This window comes from Schistocerca serialis, chromosome 6, assembly GCF_023864345.2.
Source record: "Schistocerca serialis cubense isolate TAMUIC-IGC-003099 chromosome 6, iqSchSeri2.2, whole genome shotgun sequence".
Lineage (NCBI taxonomy): Eukaryota > Metazoa > Arthropoda > Insecta > Orthoptera > Acrididae > Schistocerca > Schistocerca serialis.
Window position 1 is genome coordinate 412,148,508 of NC_064643.1, and position 23,566 is coordinate 412,172,073.

Genomic DNA, 23,566 nt, shown 5'->3' on the forward strand with positions numbered 1-23,566 from the left:
AACATGAAAAGTCAACAGCAGCAGCAGGCGAGATTGTGCAGTATCTCCCAGAAAAATAGAAAAAAGCAAAAAAGTAAGTACTCATTACATTTGTTTGTTTATATTTGTCTGTAGTTACAATTATTATTATTATTTCTGCATGTAACAGTTCTTCTTCTTCTTCTTCATTGTTAAGCAGTCTGCAGTGTGTTGGGACCTGCTGAGGTGACCTCCAGCTCGTTGAAGGAAGCAGCCCCCAGCATGTCCAGAGCTTTAGAGGTGACCTCCATCTTTTTGGGACCGCACCAGTGGCAGTGGCCTCCAGTATGACAGGACCAGCGACTGGGATGGTGACCTCCAGCATGTGGTATACTGTAGCACACCTGGTCAGCATGTTGTAGCAGGGTGAGGAGCTGCTGTTGTTCTTGCCACTCATTGATGAAGACACCCATCTTGTCCTAAACTCGCAGAAGTCCAGCAGGAGCCTCATATAGCATGATGCAGATTAGTAATGGACTCCAACATATGCATAATCCTTTGAATCATGGAACGCTCCAGCGGTACTGCAAGGACAAAGTGTGGGTGTGGTGGATGAGAGGATAACAGCTACTCCCTGTGCGCTACTGCTGTTCGCTTCAATATATAATTTAAATGCTAGTGGAGCAAAGCATCTGAATATAGGCATATAATCAGTAGACAGTGACTGGCATGCAGTGATGGAGACCAAGCGAGGTGGCGCAGTGGTTAGCACACTGGACTCGCATTCGGGAGGACGACGGTTCAATCCCACGTCCGGCCATCTTGATTTAGGTTTTCCGTGATTTCCCTAAATCGCTCCAGGCAAATGCCGCGATGGTTCCTTTGAAAGGGCACGGCCGACTTCCTTCCCCGTCCTTCCCTAATCCGATGAGACCGATGACCTCGCTGTTTGGTCTCTTCCCTCAAACAATCCAATCCAATCCATCCCTCCTCAGAATACTGCAACTACTACTGCAGTGATGGAGATCGAAAGTGCAACAAAAAGAGTTAAAGTGCAGTTTACGGAGCTCATATCGGAAAAACTATGATGTGTAGTACCCTTTATCAGTGCTCAGTTTACTACAGAGTATAACCCATCTCTGTCTCCCCTAGACATTCACTGTACCGGCCTGACACTATCTATCACATCAATGCACAATGACAAATTTATCCGGGTGAAATCTGGATATCAATCCATTTATTTACGGCACCCAAATGTAGCGAACTAATTAGGATTAAGGATGGTGTCATCTCTTGTGTTTGAGAAACTAGAGTGATGGCTACCATGTATTCAAGATGTGTACAATGATGTGAACTGTTTTCATGTGCGTAGTATACAGTGCTTCAGTTCATGTATCAGTACAGTGCCAAAGTCGGCTCTGATAGCTGTGGAGTCCATCCATGTTAAATTTACAAATTAAATATCCAAGTTTTGTGATACTCCCATCAGTCTGAGGGAAATACATGCAGAATTTAGTGGATGCAAGGAACAGTTATTCAGGAAATACTGTAAGAAATGAGACAATGGATTTTTTTGTAAATGTAATTCATTTTATGTACCATTGCTGAAGTGTAAACAAAATGAATGAATATTATCACAAAATGTGCGTTTTTCTAACTTCATAACCCTTTGAATATAATGTAGCCATTGTAGCTCAGCCAGAAAGATGATGGCTCTATAGTGGCTACATATATTATTATTACAAGTGTTTTTGTTCATTGCATGTCAATACCTGATGTAGTCGGTTTCATGACAGGATGGGCGAAGCACCAGAAGAAGAAGAAGAAGAAGAAGAAGAAGAATGAGGTACCCTTCTCGACAACATATGAAGGAAAGACAAATGTTCTCATTTCGCTGTAAACACACCAAGATAGAATCCACTTTGAGCATATATCTGTGTTCTCAAAAAAATTATTTCAGCCCCCATACCAACTATTATGGGAGATACTGCAAGGTGTTGTTGGTGAGACATACGCAACAATCAGTGAAAGCACAAATATCCCTCAACTAGAAAAAATAAAGCTAAACATTGTGTTCATACATATATTGCTGTGAGAAACCAGGATCAAGTTCGAAGATATCTCTGTTTCGGTCGTCATAAAGGTGTTGATGTATTTTATTTGAGTCAGACATATTCCAGACTTCGAAAACAGTTGATGAGGGGTAATTAAAACGAATTATAGTCTTCAAACAAGACAGTTTGAATTTAAAGCACATTTATCAAGCCCATGTAGGAACTGATATTTATCAAGCCCATGTAGGAACTGATATATCATTCAATGAATTTGTAAAGAAATGTGGAGACTGCTGCTACCACACACAGTATGGGTTTCTTGTTATTTATAAAACAAGCAAACTGAAAGATGGTTGGTATAGACGAAACTTCCAAGTGTTTCTATTTACACTGAAGCGCCAAAGAATCTGGTAGAGGCATGTCTACTCAAATACAGAGACATATAAACAGGCAGACTATGGCGCTGTGATTGGCAACGCCTATATAAGATAACAAGTGTCTGGCGCAGTTGTTAGACCTGTTACTGCTGTTAACTGGCAGAAGATTTAAGTGAGATTGAACGTGGTGCTTTAGTCGGCGCACGAGTGATGGGATGCGGCATCTCTGAGATAGCGATGAAGTGGAGATTTTCGAGTACGACCATTTCTTAAGTGTACTGTGAATATCAGGAATCCAGTAAAACATCTAATCTCCGACATCGCTGCGGCCAGGACAAGATCCTTCAAGAATGGGACCAACGACGACTATAGAGAATTGTTCAACGAGACAGGTATGTAACCCTTCCGCAAATAGCTGCAGATTTCAATGCTGGGCCATTACCAAGTGTCAGCGTGTGAACCATTCAACGAAACATCATCGATATGGGCTTTCGGAACCGAAGGCCCCCTTGTGTACCACTGATGACTGCATCACACAAAGCTTTACGCCTCGCTTGGGTTTGCCAACACTGACATTGGGCTGTTGATGACTTGAAACACGTTACCTGGTCAGACGAGTCTCATTTCAAATTATAATGAGCAAATGAACATGTACAGGTATGGAGACAACCTCATGAACCCATGGACCCTGCATGTCAGCAGGAAACTGATCAGCTGGTGGAGGCTCTGTAATGACATGGGGCGTGTGCAGTTGGAGTGATGTGGGACCCCTGATATGTTTAGATATGGTTCTGACAGGTGACATGTACATAAGCATCCTGTCTGATCAGCTGTATCCAATCATGTCCATTGTACATTCCGACGGACTTGGGCAATTCCAGCAGGTCTATGCAATTCCCAACGCGTCCAGAATTGCTACAGAGTCGCTCCAGGAACACTCTTCTGAGTTTAAACACATCTGCTACCACCACACTCCCCAGACATGAAAACTATTGAGCATATCTGTGATGCCTTGCAACATGCTGTTCAGAAGAGATCTCCACCCACTCTTACTGGACAGCCCTACAGGATTCATGGTGTCAGTTCCCTCCAGCACTACTTCAGACATCTGTTGAGTGCATGCCACGTCGTGTTGTGGTACTTATTGCGTGCTCCCAGGGGCTCTACACGATATTAGGCACGTGTACTAGTTTCTTTGGGTCTTCAGTGTATGTAGCTGAGTACATAAGTATACATTACACTACGGACAAGTTCGCACACATGTGGACCATTCGGTTTGAGAGGGGCATGTATATAGACAGAACATTCTTTTCTAGGTAGATGGAAAGATCCAGGCTCTCGAACATCAAGCAGGGAGTGTACTCAAGGAATTACTGGAGCATTGTCAGACCCTTATGAGATCGATCAGTTCATTAAATGGTAGGGTTAACATAATTGAAAAGAAAGTAGAGGTTGCTGCATAAAAAAGGAATGTATATGAGGCATATCTCACACTCAACTGTGCTTAGTATATAACAAGATGTCTACTGAGCATACAGTCATCAAGGCATGGAAGGCCATTTGAGAGAAATTACAGCTGCCAAGTTTAGGACTTTTGGAGCAGGATCAAACACAAAGACAAACCTTTAAGCCTGTTACCGAATCCCTTGGAGAGCTCTCAGTAAAATTACATGATGATGATGATGGTGATGGTGATGGTGATGATGGTGATGATGATGATGATGATGATGCTATTGCTGATTTCATTATACGCCACAGCAATACTAGGACATACAGACTATTCAGTGTCAGCAGGGTAAAACCATACAAGCTGCTCACACAGCTTCCAAGTTTAACTGGTAACACATTACAGATTGGCGATAGGGAATTTCAAAGAACATCAAGTTTACTTAGCCTTATTTGCCTAAGATCATCGAAAATCCTAAATTATTCACAGAAAGATCTGAAAATATATGGTGAAATATTGCACTTGACTGATCTAGGCCTACATAAGAAAGCAAATGGAGTATAAAAAAGTCAAAGCAGTGTGAAATACAAAACCATTACAAAACCTACATTATATGATGAAAATAGCGGTTATTGACATTACTTGTGAAAACAAAGACACGGAGAAATGTCACAGAGGTGTCTGAGAAGTTTTTGCAGACAGTATTAGATGCAAATGCCCAGACAACCTTCAAACTGATGATGGTAGAGGGTTTTACAATAGGTATTTCAAGATTTCAAGACTGTGACGTTGAAATGGTTCTGAACACTATGCGACTTAACTTTTGAGGTCATCAGTCACCTAGAACTTAGAACTAATTAAACCTAACTAACCTAAGGACATCACACACATCCATGCCCGAGGCAGGATTCGAACCTGCGACCGTAGCGGTCACGCGGTTCCAGACTGAAGCGCCTTTAACCGCACGGCCACACCGGCCGGCGACTGTGACGTCATGGTATGGAACTCACCACTCAAAAACCACCCACCTGAAGGCAAGTATTGTGGGACGTCTGAACAGACCAACAAAAGGTCAAATGTGGATGTATTTTCATCTTTGCGTTTCGCGCAAATGGATAGTTATCCTCACACAAATAATTGGACAGTATAATTGTACCAAATGTAGCACAATAAAAATGAGACCAATCGATGTTCGTGATAGTGGACTCCTAGATATGGTACACAATCACATTAAAGTGCTGGATAGACGCAAACTAAAGTTTAATGTAGGTGATTTTGTACGTATTTCAAGACACAAGACAGCATTTGAGAAGTCATACCTACTAAATCCGTCAACTGAAATATTTACAGTTTCCAAGGTGCTAATAACGAATCCTAGAACTTATATCTTAAAGGAGAGGAGTGGTAATGAAATTTTTACACAGAGGAATTGCAGAAAAGCTCAGAATCGGATGTGTTTCTCATAGAGAGGGTCATAAGCTAGTTAAATGGCTTTGTTTCCCTGCAATACAAAACAGTTCGATTGAAGCTGACGATTTGCTAGATAACAGGGTGCACAGACCACAAACACCACAATAGCACAACTTGCTTGATAGAAAACACATTAGAGGAAGTGGTGTTCTACCCAACAGACTGCTGGTCGAATTACACATTCCTGAATATAGCTACTGTGGATCTGGAACAAAGCTTTGAAAATGGTTGGCACATGGTGATAAGGGGATTTGTCTGCTTGATGAAGCATGTTGGAACGTGACATTGCCTATGCAGCAAATAAGTAATCTCCCAGTATGCCACGCTGCCGATCAAATTTTAGCCAATAAAGCAATGGCATTTCGTTCAAGACGGAGTGCTTGTATAGGACAGCGCATTGCGACATTTGCATTTGAAAAAAAGCCATGTGTGGTAAAACTAAGCTGTGTTTGGGGATGAATTTCAAGCAAGTTGTGAATGCAGAACACCATGTGCTAAAAAGAAGAAAAAGACGAAGAACAAGAAAATGGAAAAGGGATGCTTAAAAATAATTTCGTGGCAGTGATTTATGCAGCTGAAAGCGCTCTGGAGCATAAAGGAGCAGTTAAAGCACTGAGAGTATAATGGATTATACTGTAAATGATGAAAGTATGTGAATGCAGCTTGCCGCTAACTTGGTGTAATGTCTCTCACACATAAACCTGTACAGTAAAGTAAGGGCCTCCTGTTTTATCTTTAGGCTGATCCGTGATAAGACAGGCAACAATTATGCTAATGGAGGATTCTGCGTATTTTCTCTAATTTCATTCGCTGTCTCTCTCTCTCTCTCTCTCTCTCTCTCTGTCCTTTATCTATATACAGTTTTAAATATAATATTTCATTACGTGAACTCAGCCCAATAGAATCTCTGGTGGAGTCCTTCGTCTTAATATTCAGCGGCTGGCTTGCTGTAAAAGATCTTTATACCTATTATTATTGTTAAGCGCTGCATTCAGTTGGGAAAATCGATCATTTGAACAATTCGTTCATTTTACGACAGATTTAGAATTTCAGATGTGTCCGAAGCCGTTTTGGACGATTTTATAAAATCTCGGTGATTGCAGGCTCTCTTCGTCACAACTGAAACTTCCCCACTAATTACAGGGCCAAGACAATCATCAATGATTCAGACAGAGAACTCATTCGTCATTCACTCTAGAATAAAAGGGTCACAAACCTTATTTCTGAGGAAAATTGTATATTCAATCAATCTCCATTACATGTTCCGTTTTCTGTTGATTCCAAGTCTTACTTAATTTGCGTTTACAATTTTTCTCTCTCTTCGAATAACCCGCTAGTGGCACAAACGTTAATAGCTCGCTTTAGCGAGAAGAAGAGCAAATATGTCTCTTTTAGCAACCCGACAATCTTCCAACAGATACTTCCGAAGCTGTCCTCGTTATCCCTCTATATTAACCATGGAGAATACATATATGTATCTCTGTTATTCCAAAGAATAAACGTACTAGAAAAATACCTTGGCGTCGACGAGCTGTCGGCGCATATATTACTAGAAAATCCGATCAGATACTTTTCAAAAGTGAATAAATGTGGATGATTTGATTGACCATTATTAATTATTGCGTGGTAGAGGGTAATTTTCCGTGGAGAGATTACAATGCCACTCGCAGCGAGCGAAGTTTGTGAGCTCAATTTTGATTTACCGAACACACTTCGCGAGCTATCTATTAGTGTGGATAACCTGGAAGTGATGATTGTCAGTCCTCCGACTGAAAAAGAATATTATGTTTAAGACAGACGAAGAAAAGAGATGTTGAAAACAGAAGAAATGAAGAGACAGTCTCTGCGGCTGTATTGCTTTTACGTGCATCTAGGTGTTATGTTTGCTGTGCACAACCAAGGAAGATGATCTTTCATGAAACTGTTATTAGGGTCTACCCATTCGGGAACTTTCTTAAGCAGGGAAACCTTGGAAAACCTCTTAAGCCTAGACCCCCAGCCTACGGTACATAGAAGATAGGAAAGCCTATAGAAGAAAAAAAATAATTTTGAAATAGATCTCTAAAGGAATGACAGGGATCAATTTATATCACGATTTGGAGAAGAGTGATTTGTGCGTCTAGCAAAAAAAAAAAACATTTTACAATAAATAACGTGAATTTTCGTTTTACAATCTTGTTCCTAGGACAATATCTTGAGGTGTTAAAACTCCCCCGGGTCTTGCATGTCCCCGACGTCCACATTTGTAGTCGGTCTTCTACGCGGCCCACTTTGTAGTCGGTCTTCTACGCGGCCCACAATGGGAAGAGTACAAGGAACAGGGATACCCGATTTCACATGCAACATTCATTCCAACAGAATTAGCAATGGCCAAAAGGGAAACTCTTCCTGTAAGAGAACTGGTTAGGTTGCATCGTCCAAGATTCTCCTTTTTGAAAGCAAAATCCTTATGGCTTCATGGATCCTTTTTGTTACGACGTACTTCAAGGAATTTAGCCATTAACTAATGATGTTGCCAAAAGCATCGTCATATTTACTCTCGTTTGAATACTCTTTTTGACTTTGCATCCCCACTTGTGCTTATAAGTCCAAAAGTTCTGACACATTTTCTATCACTGATTTGTTCTTCGTAATTTAAAGGATTCATGCAACTTACAGTAGATTTTGGATTCAAATCATCGAATAATGGAAAGTGTAGTTCATTTTATACAAAGACATAATCCATCATTTCCTTGAAAGTCATATAATTTATCTATACTCAAAAACTTTTTATCCTAAATACACATGTTTCTCCAATTGATTGTTGTAATGTAAAAGTTATTAGCATTGAGGAATGCGGATTCACTTCTTTCATTTATTCTCTGATTCATACGGCGTTCACACATGCACATATATGGAAATGGATTTTTCAAACAAAATTCCCAAACGAACACGAACCATTAAATAACTACTAATTCTATGAATATTACTTTCTTTAATCATTCATTAATAAATTAAAAACTCTTAACTTCTAATTATAACACCTTTTCTTTTTAAAGTTCAACATGAATCACTTTACCCTCGCGTTTGATGCGAGTCTCTTACAAAGCATATCTTTGTCGTCTATATCGATTCTACCTCTCGCGCCGACGTCAACTGTTTTGCGCGGGAAATTATCTTTGCGGCGTTAACCGTCACTCATGATTCACTGCCTCAACACATTCCTTCACACGTTTACACATCTAAGCGTGCACTTGAAATTATATATGAACCTTCACTCGGAACTTCTTTTGATTATTCAGTGTCATTTACGGGAAACATTTCATTGTTCTTGAAGGTCAGTTAGATCCTTCATAAATCTTGATGACATTAGCAATGCTAAAGTTCCATGTTCACCCAAACACAGGTGAAGCCTATCTCCACTATCTTCTTTGCAACACCCGATAGTAATAGTTAGTCACTATTTCTATAGTCTATGTCATTGATTAATTATTTCAATTTAAAGTTTTCTAACACTACACACACAGTTTATTATCCTGGTTCTTAGTTCTGGGCCTAGTGCATAATCTAGAGCTGCTATAAAGATTCCAGCCCTAATGTTGAGTCCGAAAGGAACTATAGTAAATTGGTAACTTCTTCCGGAATAAATGAAAGCCGTATATTTCCTTGATGACTCATCCAGCTTGACTTGCCAATAAGAACTCCGCAAATCAATGCTTGTCAAATATTGGACATCCTGGAACCGTTGTATAAGTTCGTCTATGTTTTCCAGATGTGTTCTCACTGGAATTATGATTTTATTTATTTCTTTGGCGTCGAGTACGATTCTCACAGTCCCATTTGCTTTTGGCACGACCAACAATGGGGAGCAGTATGGGCTTGTAGAGGGTTCGATCAAACCCCATTTCAACATGCGATCTATTTCTTTCTGAACTTGAGCCTTTAACCTCCAGGGAACAGGATAGAAAGTTCTACAATACGTTTCGTGCGGCTTAATGTAGAGATGGCATATGTATCCCTTAATAACTCCTGGCCTTTCATCAAACACGTTTTTATACACTAATAATAATTCTTTGAGCTGCTTCTTCTGATCTTCAATAATGCAGTCGGATTCATTTAACTTCTCGTACACTAACTGACCGAAATCTCCTTTGACTTGGAACTCATTAATTACGTGCTGTTTAGAATTTTGTGCCGTCCTGATTACTTGCACACTGATCCCACTATTATATTTTCTGGTAAGGCTTTCTTTTTTCAACAAGTCCAACTCAATTTCTTGTTTATTTACATTTAACCAAATTTTTCCTGTTTTAAAATCTATTCTGCATCCGTATTGACGTAGGCTGTCGACTCCGATAATGCAGTCTACCACCAAATTTTTCACAACAAGGAATGTGCTTAATATTGCTACATTTCCGACTTCTACACTAAGTAGTGACTGCACTTTTACATTAGCCGATCTAGCCCCAATGGCGCCTATTATTCTGCAATTTTGAACTGGAAAAATTGGTACTCGTCTTATATTTCTGATCTTGTTGAATAGTGCCTCCGAAATAACATTTGTGGTTGCAGCTGTGTCTAAAACCGCCACTATAGGTACAGTCTCCAAAATGACTTGCACTTTGGCTACTGCCACCTGTTCCTTATCCTCATCCTGTGGTTCTAAGTCCTCGGTCAATTCATCTGCCAGTAATCGTCCATCATTATACGTTAGCATGGGTACACATATCCTGTTGCCCCTCAACCAATTGTTGACCGCTCCTCCGGGGCATGAGTGGCTCCTTACAAGTTTGTTGGATTTTGACTTGCCTGCTGGTTGACATCCTCCGTCACTTCGGTAATTACCAGTTGATTCGTAGATGTCCGTCCCCACTGATGTTGATTATTTGAATTCATTCCCCCCGGTTGATTCCACTTTCTATTACTGTTATTATTCCAGGCTTGGGGTCTGAAATTCCTTTCGTTCCCCCACACGGGATTGTATCTTTTCCCATTCCTGTTGTTCCTTGGATAGCCCCTCGCAAGACTATTGCCGGTATTACTATTGAGATTTTGAGGGGTTTCTCCGCTATTTAACGATCTCTGTCCATTCCCTTGCCTACCGTTGGGCGGAGGTTCTATCTCCCTATATTGGAATCTGTTATTACGAGCTTTCTGGTTGTTCTCTTCAATAATATCTATATGGTCTAACGTCGTGAGGAACGACTCCAAGTCTTTATCATTGCCGTAAATCAATTGATTCCGGATGCTAATTGGTAGTCTTGCCTTGAGTATGTTTATTATGTCTGGCAAAGGCATAGGTCTGTCCCAGTATCTAGTTTTATTTATATATTTTTCAAAATACTTCCTAAGGCTTCCTTTTGAAAAGGAGAAAGGCTCTGGGTAGAGCAACTTCTGCCTTAGGCGTTCCTGTACCCCTTCTGACCAGAACTTTGCTAAAAACGCCTTCTCAAAATCGTCATATGTCGAGCAAACAGAAGTCATGTCCGAGGCCCAAATCGCCCCCGAACCTTGTATATATCCTGTAACGAAACTGATCTTCTGCCACTCCGACCAATTTCTGGGTAGCACTCCTCTGAAACTTCGAATAAAAACAATTGGATGGACCCCCCTTTTGTCAGTGTTAAAAATCTGGAATTGCCGATGCTTTATCATTTTTTCTTCGGCATGGCAAAGGCTTTCGTAATCTCCGTTAGATAAAAATTCACGCGAACAACTAGCTCGTGGCAATTTAATGTTTGAGTTACTTACACCAGTCGGTATCGTGTGCGAATGTGCAATAACTGGCTCTATAGTCGCTGCCAACTTCTGCTGCTGGCCCGTATTCATTTGTTCTGCGCCTTGTTGTGAAACGCGTATCGACTCTTCTATCGTTTGTTTCCAATGCTCGAAATCAGCACCTAACTGCTGTCGCACTTCCTCAAGTCCTTTCGCAAACAAATTCTCTTCCTGTTTGCCAAATAGACTCTGGAATGCTGCCTTAACATTTTGCTCAACGTTTTCACACATTAGCCTTTTGTTTTCTAATGTGATTTCGGGTAATTTACCCGTTAATACATTAATTTGGTGGTCTATAAAATCTTGACGCTCTGTCAGATGTTCAACACTTTCCTTTAGGTTAGTCTGCGTACGTGCCAATTCAGGAAGTTGCGCAATTGCACATGACATGGCATTTTGCTTTTGTACTAATTGCGGAACCATTTCCACCTGTTCCCGTACGGTATCTATCTTAATAGCCACATACTCCTTCATTTCTACACGTACGCGGTGAGTAGATTCCTCATATTGAGCTTTCACCAATTCTATTTGTGCAGTTAATTTTCGTTCCGTCTCTTCGGCCTGATCTTTGAGTTCCTTGGTCTTGGTCTCTATCCGCTGCTCTAATTCGGAAAAACTGGCTTGTAACTGCTGCTTAATCTCAGTTTTCAAATTTTCCTGCCCTTCCGTAACTGAGGCTAATTTCGCGTTCAAATCATTTTGCCCTTCAGTGACTGAGGCTAATTTTGTATTCATATTATTCATGCTCTCGGTTATCATGTGTATCTGTCTCATGATAATGACCAATGGATCTAACCCATGTTGCGTACTTGCCGTTTCATCTCCAGCCGTGTCTACAGGGCGTTCTCTTGCGCTATCTGTAGCGATCGGATCTACAACACTTCTTACTACATCATTATTATCAGTGCTAACAGCTGAAGGCTGTTGCGTGCTGCTCTGCTCTGCTTGACTCATCTTAAACATTGCCCTAGTTAAAACCATATAAATGTTCTACCGTCAATATATATACCTCTCCCTTCTACTGTCACTATATGTAACTCCGTTCACACAAGAGTACTTCTGTGGCTAGTTTCTTACTGTACTTAAACAAATAAATGCAACTGGGGCAAGTCAATCAAACTACATCTAGCATGAACACAATTAATCAATGTTCAAATATCCAATAATACTAAATAGAAAAGCGTCTACTTCATCTATACTACCAAGCTTTAATAATAATAATACTACCAAGCTTTAATAATAATAACATAGATCTGGCCTTTTCTCTGCGCCCAGTGTGTTGTTTTATGTTCTTATTTGTAGATCCACTTAACGTGACTGCGAGTATTTCTTCTCTTTTCCAAGCGTCAGTTAAGTTGGCTCGTCATAGTTCACATGAAACAGAGAACAAAATTATTTTAACAACGTCCAAAAACGTGTCCTGTCACGGATTGGCCATTATAATGGATTATACTGTAAATGATGAAAGTATGTGAATGCAGCTTGCCGCTAACTTGGTGTAATGTCTCTCACACATAAACCTGTACAGTAAAGTAAGGGCCTCCTGTTTTATCTTTAGGCTGATCCGTGATAAGACAGGCAACAATTATACTAATGGAGGATTCTGCGTATTTTCTCTAATTTCATTCGCTGTCTCTCTCTCTCTCTCTCTCTCTCTCTCTGTCCTTTATCTATATACAGTTTTAAATATAATATTTCATTACGTGAACTCAGCCCAATAGAATCTCTGGTGGAGTCCTTCGTCTTAATATTCAGCGGCTGGCTTGCTGTAAAAGATCTTTATACCTATTATTATTGTTAAGCGCTGCATTCAGTTGGGAAAATCGATCATTTGAACAATTCGTTCATTTTACGACAGATTTAGAATTTCAGATGTGTCCGAAGCCGTTTTGGACGATTTTATAAAATCTCGGTGATTGCAGGCTCTCTTCGTCACAACTGAAACTTCCCCACTAATTACAGGGCCAAGACAATCATCAATGATTCAGACAGAGAACTCATTCGTCATTCACTCTAGAATAAAAGGGTCACAAACCTTATTTCTGAGGAAAATTGTATATTCAATCAATCTCCATTACATGTTCCGTTTTCTGTTGATTCCAAGTCTTACTTAATTTGCGTTTACAATTTTTCTCTCTCTTCGAATAACCCGCTAGTGGCACAAACGTTAATAGCTCGCTTTAGCGAGAAGAAGAGCAAATATGTCTCTTTTAGCAACCCGACAATCTTCCAACAGATACTTCCGAAGCTGTCCTCGTTATCCCTCTATATTAACCATGGAGAATACATATATGTATCTCTGTTATTCCAAAGAATAAACGTACTAGAAAAATACCTTGGCGTCGACGAGCTGTCGGCGCATATATTACTAGAAAATCCGATCAGATACTTTTCAAAAGTGAATAAATGTGGATGATTTGATTGACCATTATTAATTATTGCGTGGTAGAGGGTAATTTTCCGTGGGGAGATTACAAGGGTTCTGCCAATACCGAAGGTGTCAGTTGGAACTATTTACTTCCTCGTTCTGGCCCTTGAAGGTCTGTCAGCACTAAGTTCACTGGCTGGTGGTGCTGATTCTACTTCCAGAACACTCAAGAACGCTCAGAACTCCCAGGAGCAACTACAGGAAGCAAGAAGACATAACCGTGTGATGGAAGCAGCACCCATCAGGAAAGGACTATACCTGAAACCAAAGAAAGAAATAAAAACAGGCCCTTAGCCATCCTGCCGGATAGAGAACTAACAAATACAGATATGTTTAAAACTGTTAGAATAAATTTAACATTTCAAGATTCCGTGGTGTGTTTATGGGATATACATTACTGAAGACCATGTGAAAATACAGAGGACGTGTAATTGTGAATACAGATATTGCAAGAGGACTTGCAACACACTGCAATACTTCAGAAGCAGAAGACATGTGTTTTACAATTTTCAACGCTACCAAGACTAAATACATACATGTGTAGTCATCATGTTCCTCCTAATGTTTATGAAGAAGGGTATATTAGGAGGAACACTAAGCATCCATTCACCAGTTGAGGTTCAGATACAATGTCAGATGCAATGAGTTTAAAAGAACGATATTCAGTATTATGTGTGAATTACTTGCCACTGATTTAAGCATTGGAGATTTGAGTATTGCACTGACTGGGCTGGAGTCATACAACAGCAACCAAATATCACAGAGGCTAATAATAAACTGCATCTGGAAATTAATGGTATAAAAGAAACTGTGGATATAGAACCTGCTGCGTATGATATTGATAATTTAAACAAAGTTTTAAAACAGTCTGGAAAAGGGATCAAGCTGCATACAAACATCAATACATTTAAATCTGATATAAGGATGGTGAATGCAATGATTGACTTTAGCCAGAAAGACACATTACAACGACTACCAGATTTCACAAAAGGACAGCTTTTGAAGAGGAATTCAAAAACATTTTACAGGTATAGTGGATATACTATCTGCCAGTACACTCCATATGGAGTGTAACAGTGCAACAAACTCCTATCTCAATGACAGATTGATTCATACAGTTTATGGAGTCTTTACATCAGTTGGATCGGCTTATAAGATTGTTGAGACTCCCACCAAAATTATATACCTCCCAGTGCCAGTCCAGACATTGGACTGTCTGCAGGCGTGTATTGTGGACCAGAATAATCAGCTTGTTGACTTTCATAGTAAGGAAATCATTGTGCGACTACATCTAAGATAGGATTTGCATAAGGTATAAAAGCAGCAAACACAACCCACAGCTTAGCACTTCACAGCAGAACCACAAGATGATATCACATGTGAACTATGAGTTTCTTAAATCAGCAGTTGGAAACCTTGCAATGACGTCAATCAGTATACTGGTCCCAGTAGAATATGATGAGCAAATTAAATACCAGGAATACTTCTCGCATAAACCTTATGCTTCAACAACATTTAACAACGAAATTAGGATTGTCATTCATACCAAGATGCTCTAACCCTCCCACGCAAGAGTTCCATCTGGATGGGATATTTAGGAAAAAGGATGGTTCTCTCACAGCGAGTTTGAAGGTTACTTGTAATGTTTATCATTCCTGTTTCAGGAGACATGAAACAAACTTAACGGGGATGAGATTGTCTGTACACGTAATGTAGAGGTAGAATCAATCCTTAAAACATATGTCTCTGCTTCGCCCGCGGATTTGGAGGGTTTAGAATATGCAGGATGGTTCATAGACGACTCAGTGGGTAGAACAGGGGACAGATACAAGAGATTTACTGCCTGGATACCTGTAAAATTGCTTATATGGTACCTGAAGAACATGCAGAAAATTATTATGAACGCTAAATAGGAACTTATTCTGGTACAGAGTGCAACGGATAACAACTCATACATTTAAGGACTCCAAGAAGAGAACAAAATGCCCCAAATCACGGATCGTTTGAAGCTTTTAAAACTTCTGAATGCTGATGTGTATTTGCCAAGAAGTCTCCATTCATGGGATCATTTTGAATACCCAGTGCTACTAATGGCAACCAGTCAAAAATGCGGCATTAAAACATCTGTTCAATTGAGATACTCATATTCATCATACTTGGATTTCAGACCGATAGAAGGGAGAATATAGCAAATGATTCCACAGTATTTGACAATTGCAAGTTAAATAATGCTAGAGCGTACTTCAGTTTGGAATTCTATTTGTGTGACAATTTACTGCTACAGTGGGATGAGAATGTATACAGTCTACCATTTGACATGTATATGAAGTTCTGTGCTTCTTACTGTGAGGGTGTTGAAGAGGAAGGATGTCTTCTTAGCCCATGGGAATTCAAGGAGCTGCTACCAATCATCGTAACAGACTCATCAAAGCAGAATAAGTAATTAAATCAGGACTGGCGGATGTACGAAATGAATTTGAATCTTCAGCAAATTTCCCAGAACATATTGAGGCATATGCTCTAGTTCTACATGACTGTGTTATTAACTATTGCCCATTCACTGGTGTTTGGCAGCGAGCTATATAAATGAACGTGTGTTGTGCCATACCCGGAGCATTTCACAATGGCATCTCAAAGTGTAAACATCACTGCAGATGGTCAAAGTTTCTATGATAATCAATGCAGATCGTTCATATTTAAAGATGTTGCATTCATGCCAATGTAGTCGAGACATCCTTAGCAAGCACAGCATCACCAAGGTCTTAAAAGGATGTGAAGTATACTAAAACACAGATGACTGAAAAGTGGCTACCATGTTCCTTCTATGGAATTTACTGGGACAATCCATCTATACTATATAAAGATAAGGTGTCATTGCATCAATTATTCGACTACATGGACACCATCTACATCAAAGGCAAGGAGAAGACCACATGGAAGCGTAGACTCTTCAAGATTGCAGCCATAAAACATGGTATTCTATGGGTGCCTACGTGGGATTAGCCAAGAGGTCTAAGGTGCTGCAGTCATGGGCTGTGTGGCTGGTCCCAGCGGCAGTTCGAGTCAATGCCCGGGCATGGGTGTGTGTTTTTATCCTTAAGGATAATTTAGGTTAAGTAGTGTGTAAGCTTAGGGACTGATGACATTAGCAGTTAAGTCCCATAAGATTTCACACACATTTGAACATTGTTGAACATTTTGGATGCCCTTCTCTCCATCAACTCAAAAAGAAGATGTGTCAAAATACTGTATTGTCTGCTTACGAAAATGTAAACATGTTTTAAGTTGGATGAGAAGTAAATGAATTTTCATCTACAGTCTGTGTATTGTTTATACTGACTGCATCTTGCTCACACTTTGATTTATATAGTATGCAACTTCATCTAGATACTGCATCTGTGGCTCTCCTCAAGCACAGGTGATATAATTTTAGACATATCTGCTATATGTCTCTGGAAGCAGATACATCTCATGCCACCTTTTCCCATAATAGCCCAGTGGGTGCAACGTGACAGACAAAATCCCACGCAACCAACACATATGTTTTGCTATTCTCCATCTTAAACTTCACCATATTATACATAACTTATGTCATATGTGTATCTTGCACACCATTTATATATACAATGAAATGGGGGATAGGTTTTCTGTAAATAACAACAGCAAAGACAAATGGTTACGAATCTCATTCAATCAGTTTTCACAGACATGTAGATACAATTTGGTTATGTTCTATATAAACGGAGACAATTTCCATTGATGTCAACTTCACACATGCTGAATATTTTTGAATTCATTAAAAAGAAAATTATCAATTAAATTTAGGAAGTTGGTTTCGAGATATTTGGTTCCCTTTGTTTGAAGAGGAAGGAGTATTAATTACTAATGATATTTTGTTACTTTTATATGATATTTCCACAGTCAATTATTTGACTGTGGCAAAATTTAGACAAAACAAAAAAAAAGTATTAAATTTTTGTAAGATAATGAAATTCCATATACAGAAATCAAGCATAATGATCCATTTGCTTTAGAAAATGAATATATTCAAAATGAAATAAGAATCTTAAACCTAGTAATACTGTAGAAAAGAAATTGTTTTATTAACAGTTGAAAACTTTAAAGAATCTCTAATGCCATTCAATACAAAAAAATGTAAACAAATGAAAAAAATATTACTTGACCCTAGAAAAAATATTTCTCGATGATTTGTAATATACACTAGATTACAAAATAATTCAAGCTAAACAATTAGCCATTCAATCTCAAAAAATTCTTGAATAACAGGTTAAAGAATTAAAAGGAAAAAGAATGCCGTCACTTAAAAGATGTAATATCTGATTTAGTAGAAATGAAGGAAGAACAAATTATTTACTTTGCCACATCCACACAGTATGCCAACAAAAATTATTTTAAAGTTGGTGGCGTATTACCTGAAAATCGTCTTTCAAGAAGACTGCCTAGTTATAATAGCGGAACACCTGAAGATGATAAAATATTTTATGTCAGAAAATAAAATGTATAGATTACAAATTAGAAGAGAATATACTTAACAGTTTTTTTGGTGTACATAGAGTACATAAAAGAAAAGAAATATACAATATGCGCTTCAACAGTCTCCCTTACTTTGTTGAGAAATATGTGACCTTTCCAACGATATTGTCGATGAATTAAATGAGAAGAGAAAAAAATATTTATGACGAAATTCTGAATGTGCCCACTATAGAATTTTAATTTATCTAATACATTTTTATTTTATATAAATGGAGTCGATCGTAGATCTCATTAAGAACAAGCTTGCATACAATGATAAGCAAGCATCTGTGATTATTGATGAAAATAATAATAAACAGTTTAAAGCAGAAGATATTGCTGAAATTTGAGAATATGGTAATCCACAACAAACCATCAGAGTAAATGTCGATTAAGATGGTCGTATTTCGTTAGAAAGTTTATTAAATCAAGGGGTACTATTCAGCAGTGCAGCTTGGAGTATGAAACCAAAAACCATATTCATTGATGAATATAGTCTTTATTCTCCTATTTTATCCTCTACAATAGATGAAGCAAAAAAATTAAAATATTGAGTTACTCATGAAGTCTTACTGTCAATTACAAAATATAGTCAATATAAACTATAAAATAAAGACAATTATTTAGAAAATGAAGTTTAAGGTATGAAAAATATGTTAAATGTTGCCAGAGATATAATGCAAGAGAAAAATGAAATTATTGACAATCATTCCACTCCTCCAACCTTTAATCGAGATAAAGTTAGTGAATATATTTTAATCAAGAAAAATCATATGAGAGAATATCCATATTGTATTATAAGAACTCAGAATTGTGCTGTATATTCTAGATTGAATGAATTACAAGCAGATTACCCAGAAATTGAAATAACTTTGAGAATCAGAAATCCAAACTTAATAAATTTATATAATTCAATGAAAGAAACATTATGAATAATTTCTCAAGGAAATCATTTTGGTACAGGTTTAAATGAAGATATTCATCTAAGAGAAATAATGAATATTAATATTGGGCATTAAATAATTTTGGAATTTCAGTGTATCTGAGAGGATCTACTCTACGAGAATTTTAACGTTTTTGTATGGAATTATAAAGTGAGAAAATTTGTGTCTAGGGGAATCTGATTATTCTCGTGAAGATCTGAATCAAACGTTACTTATGATTTATAAAATAACATTATTTTTATTTACCCAACTATTATGTGAATTATCATAACCCAGTCTTTTAACATAAACTTTATCTCCTTTCTTTCTCAGAAATTTCTCAATGACATAAACATCTGGAATATTCGTTTTTGTTACTTCTTGTTTATAAAAATTTCTGTCAATATCTTTCAATTTGTATGTGACTGGATTAGAATGAATAACATCTTCAATTTCGAAAATTTCTGTTCAGCAATTGGCAGTTATCCTTTTTCAAAATGTCCTTTAAGTTTACTGCTCCTTACTTTACCTTATTTTTTAAAGTTTTTGAGATGCTAGACTCTCCTCTCAGATGAGTCTAAAATTTTTCTCATTACCATATATGGGTTTCATTTTTATAGTTGAATGTTTAGTGTTATTGTATTCATCAACTAAATTTTTAACCGATTCAACCCAATTATAATTTCCTTGAAGAGGAAATCTTTTCCACATCTTTTCTTTAAGTGTTCTGTTAAATCTTTCAACAACAGATGCTTTTAATTCACTAAAAGATGAATAATGGTTAACGTTATATTTCTTCATCAGTTCTTTAAATTCTTCATTGTAGAATTCCTTGTCATTATTTGTTTGTAAATTTTTGGCCTTCTACCAACGGAAATTTTATCAAAAGCATCAACTACATTCCTACCTGTTTTATCTTTAACTGGGATAGCCCAAGGAAATTTAGAATAGATGTTGATAACACTCAATAAATATTTATATCCTCGATTTATCATTGAAATTCCTTTCAATTTTCCAGAATCCATTTCAACTAGCTCAGCTTGTCATAGATCATTAATACTGAGAGAAATTACATTTCTTTGTTTAAAATGTTTTCTCATTGGTTAATGTAATTCATTAATGATTTCTTCATGAATATTAGAGGTGTCTAGTGGACGCCATCCACCAAGTCTTAGAACTACATTCGCCAACAACGTTTTTTTAGCGAACTTACTCTTTTTAGTTTTACATACCGTGCACAGACCTTCAATCCTATGTCGTCCATTTTTAGTTGTGAGTATGTGAGGATTATGAGTCGCAGTAAATTTTTTACCATTGAGACAGATGATGTGATTATGATTATCCATTTATACAGAATAAAAAATTAATAAGATTTAAATTATTTTATCAAATATAATTAATTTTACATCAGCTGAAACAGTTTTAGCAGAATCTTTTAAACCTATGGTGAGAAAATTTGATTCATTTACCATTATTTATTGATTACTATTATTTGTTTGGTATAGTTTATCAGCCACACTTAGTCATGTGAAAGTCAACAGATTTTAAATCTTTGCTTATATTCTTACCAGCAACATAATTCTTTTAGGGCTGAAATCATATTCGAAATTCTGCGTTTTTTGTTTGCCTCTGGTCATAAAAGTAAATTCATTTATTTACTATCAGTTACTTTATCTTTCAGATTACTTAACTCATCTAAGTATGGAGTTAAAGCTGTTTTTGAGAAATAAACTGAAAAATCTTTTTCTACTTCTATTTCAGTAAAGTAATTTGATAGACCAGTTTTAGTGACATAATTATTCAACTGTGTTAGAACACTTGTACATTCGGGTTTTGTAACAACATTTCATAACTCATTCTGGAAATAATGTTTATTTACTGTATCCTTTGCATCAATTGGGTCATTTACATTCGCAATTCTTCTATCTTTGAAGCCAATGAAACATCTAGTTACTTTAAAAATAACGTTTAATTCTTTATGACATTGTTTAAGTATATTATTTATTTTCAGACCTATTAATGATTTAAAATCTATGATTTTTGATTCAAACTTTGAAATTAACTCATTATCATTTATTAAAGTTAAAATATCATTAAACTTGTAATTATCTGACAGCAATTTTAATGCAAACTGATATTAAGGACCACAAATTACTTCATAAAAATTTTGCATTTTCTCAGCATTGTAGTACAGATTTTTTCCCAAATAACTAGCTAGTTTAACTGGTATATTACTGCCAACTGAATCAAAAACAATTTTTATATCTTTATTCTTATAATAACAAATCCAATGAGAACCAACATGATCACATGTATCTATTCCAGATTCATATTCTCTAGGATGACTTTCTAATTCATCAGTCATAAAAACGTCAAAACGTGTTTCATTTTTATTCATTTAAGTAATTCTTCTATAACGAAATTACTTAATGCATTAGAATAGAAATCGAATATTTATTTGGAAATTTTATTCCAGATCCACCACCTTTCAATAACATTGCTTTATTATGTCTTTTCTGTTCTGCCAATTCTGCATCACCTTTTTCCTTGTTTATTACAGCATTTGCTCCTGCTGCAGATCTGCCAGCAAGTGAACCAATAGTTGGTAGATATGGTAATGCAGCCAATAGTAAAGGAAGAAATCCACCTTCATGTTGTATAAACCAGCTCCTTCTTTCTTTTTTTGTTAGATATTCAATAATTTTTTCACAACATGAATAGCTAATGTAATGAGTAAATCACCACCAGTTTTTCTCTAGCTTTTTCTTTTTCTTCATCAGTTAAAATGGTTCAATATTATTTAATTGATCATTATTCAGTTTAAATTTAATTGATTTCGGTTTAGTTTTGCCACTAGGTAGCAAAGTATAATCGACTGAAAAGTTATTCATTTACATAGATTAAAATATTTCTAAGGATTAATATTTTTTAGCGGGTCTACCTTACAACGAAAAACAGACAATATTTATCAATGAATGGCTGATTTTTCATTACATCTAAAGGTGAAAGATACATTCATGTTAAAATTTTCTAATGCTTTACGAATTTACAAGAGCAAATTGAAGATTCACAAGAACAAATTCAAGATTGACAAACTGATAAAGAAAATTCAGTGTTTGATTATCTTGAATAAACCATCATAACCCATTGGCTTTAGAACAAGAATTGCAACTGCCAAAACACTGTTTTATACTTCCCATCCATTATCATCCACACCTAATCCCATTCCTGATTTCCTCCAATTGCAGTGGCTACAACTTTTTCTCCTAATGAAGTGTCACTTTCATGCATTCTTTCTTTTGAAGCTAATTGAAGATATTTATCAACATCATATCTTTTTTCTAAATCTAAATGATTACAATAGGTAATGTCATGCTGTTTGCAACATTTGTCTAATGGATTGATTCTTTAATGTCCACATGCTAATCATTCTTCTAGCTTAGTGAAAGGCCCAGAAAAGTTATAGCCTGGAAGATGCATTTCAGCCATTGGATTGTTAATGGTGAAATCACTAAATTTATTTCTTAACATTTGCATTATTCCCACATTTTCAGTATGATAATTTTTATTTCCACCTAATACTTCTCCATGAATTACAGCTAGTCTGTCAATTAATTGATCGACATCAATCATACAGACATATTCGATTGGTTTTTCTGAACAATTTTTTACTAAGCCTTCACGAACTTTTTCTCCTTCACTTTGCAGTGAATCACCTAAATCTTTTTGTCTTGTTGCTGGAGAAAAGTCGTCAACAATTTTCTTTACCAAATATTTGTATTTATTTCCTCTGCTCTATTTTATTTTACTTTAATTATTATCAGAATATAATGCTCCCGAATTATATACTACATCTGCATAATTTGATAAATCAGAACCTGTAAATAATGTATTCATGTCTTCCACAGTTAAAAGTTTCATTAATCCATCTGTACCTACATATGTCCTATCACCAGTAGTTAATTTATTGGTAATTTTCTGCTGAATTTATATGAACCAATAGGTCTTAATCCAAGACTTTATCTTCACTGTGATTAATATATTCTAACATTATTTCACTTACATTTATTTTTTCAACATTTTCATCATTTTTTTCTCTGTCTTCTCCATACTTCGTTAATAAATCTTGTATTTATGTTTCACCACATTGTAGACTTTCATATTGTTTAATTGGCAGAATATCATTAAACTCTTCTAATAAGGGCCCATTTGCTTTTCAACTTCTCTATTTTCTTCAATAGCTTTCTAAACATTATCACCTAATCCTTTGATATCTTTTTCAATTGCATCGATAACTGCTTGATCTTCTTTTTTATATTTTTCATAGTCTGTTCTTGGTTGTTTTTTCCATTTTTTAAACTCTTCTTTTAACTGTTCTTTTACTCTTCTATTTTGCCTAGCTTTCTTAATAACTCCTTCAACATATATTGTGAACATTTGATAGTGATGAAGAAACATTAATTGAACATTTTTAATGTTTGTATTGAACGTTTTAAGTTTTTTTATGTTGACATTTAATGTTTATATTGTTATGAAATGTTTTATTTTATCTATAAACTTACTTTCATTGGTCTTCTAGTAATGTCATTGTAAAAAATCCAAATAGATCATTCCATCAT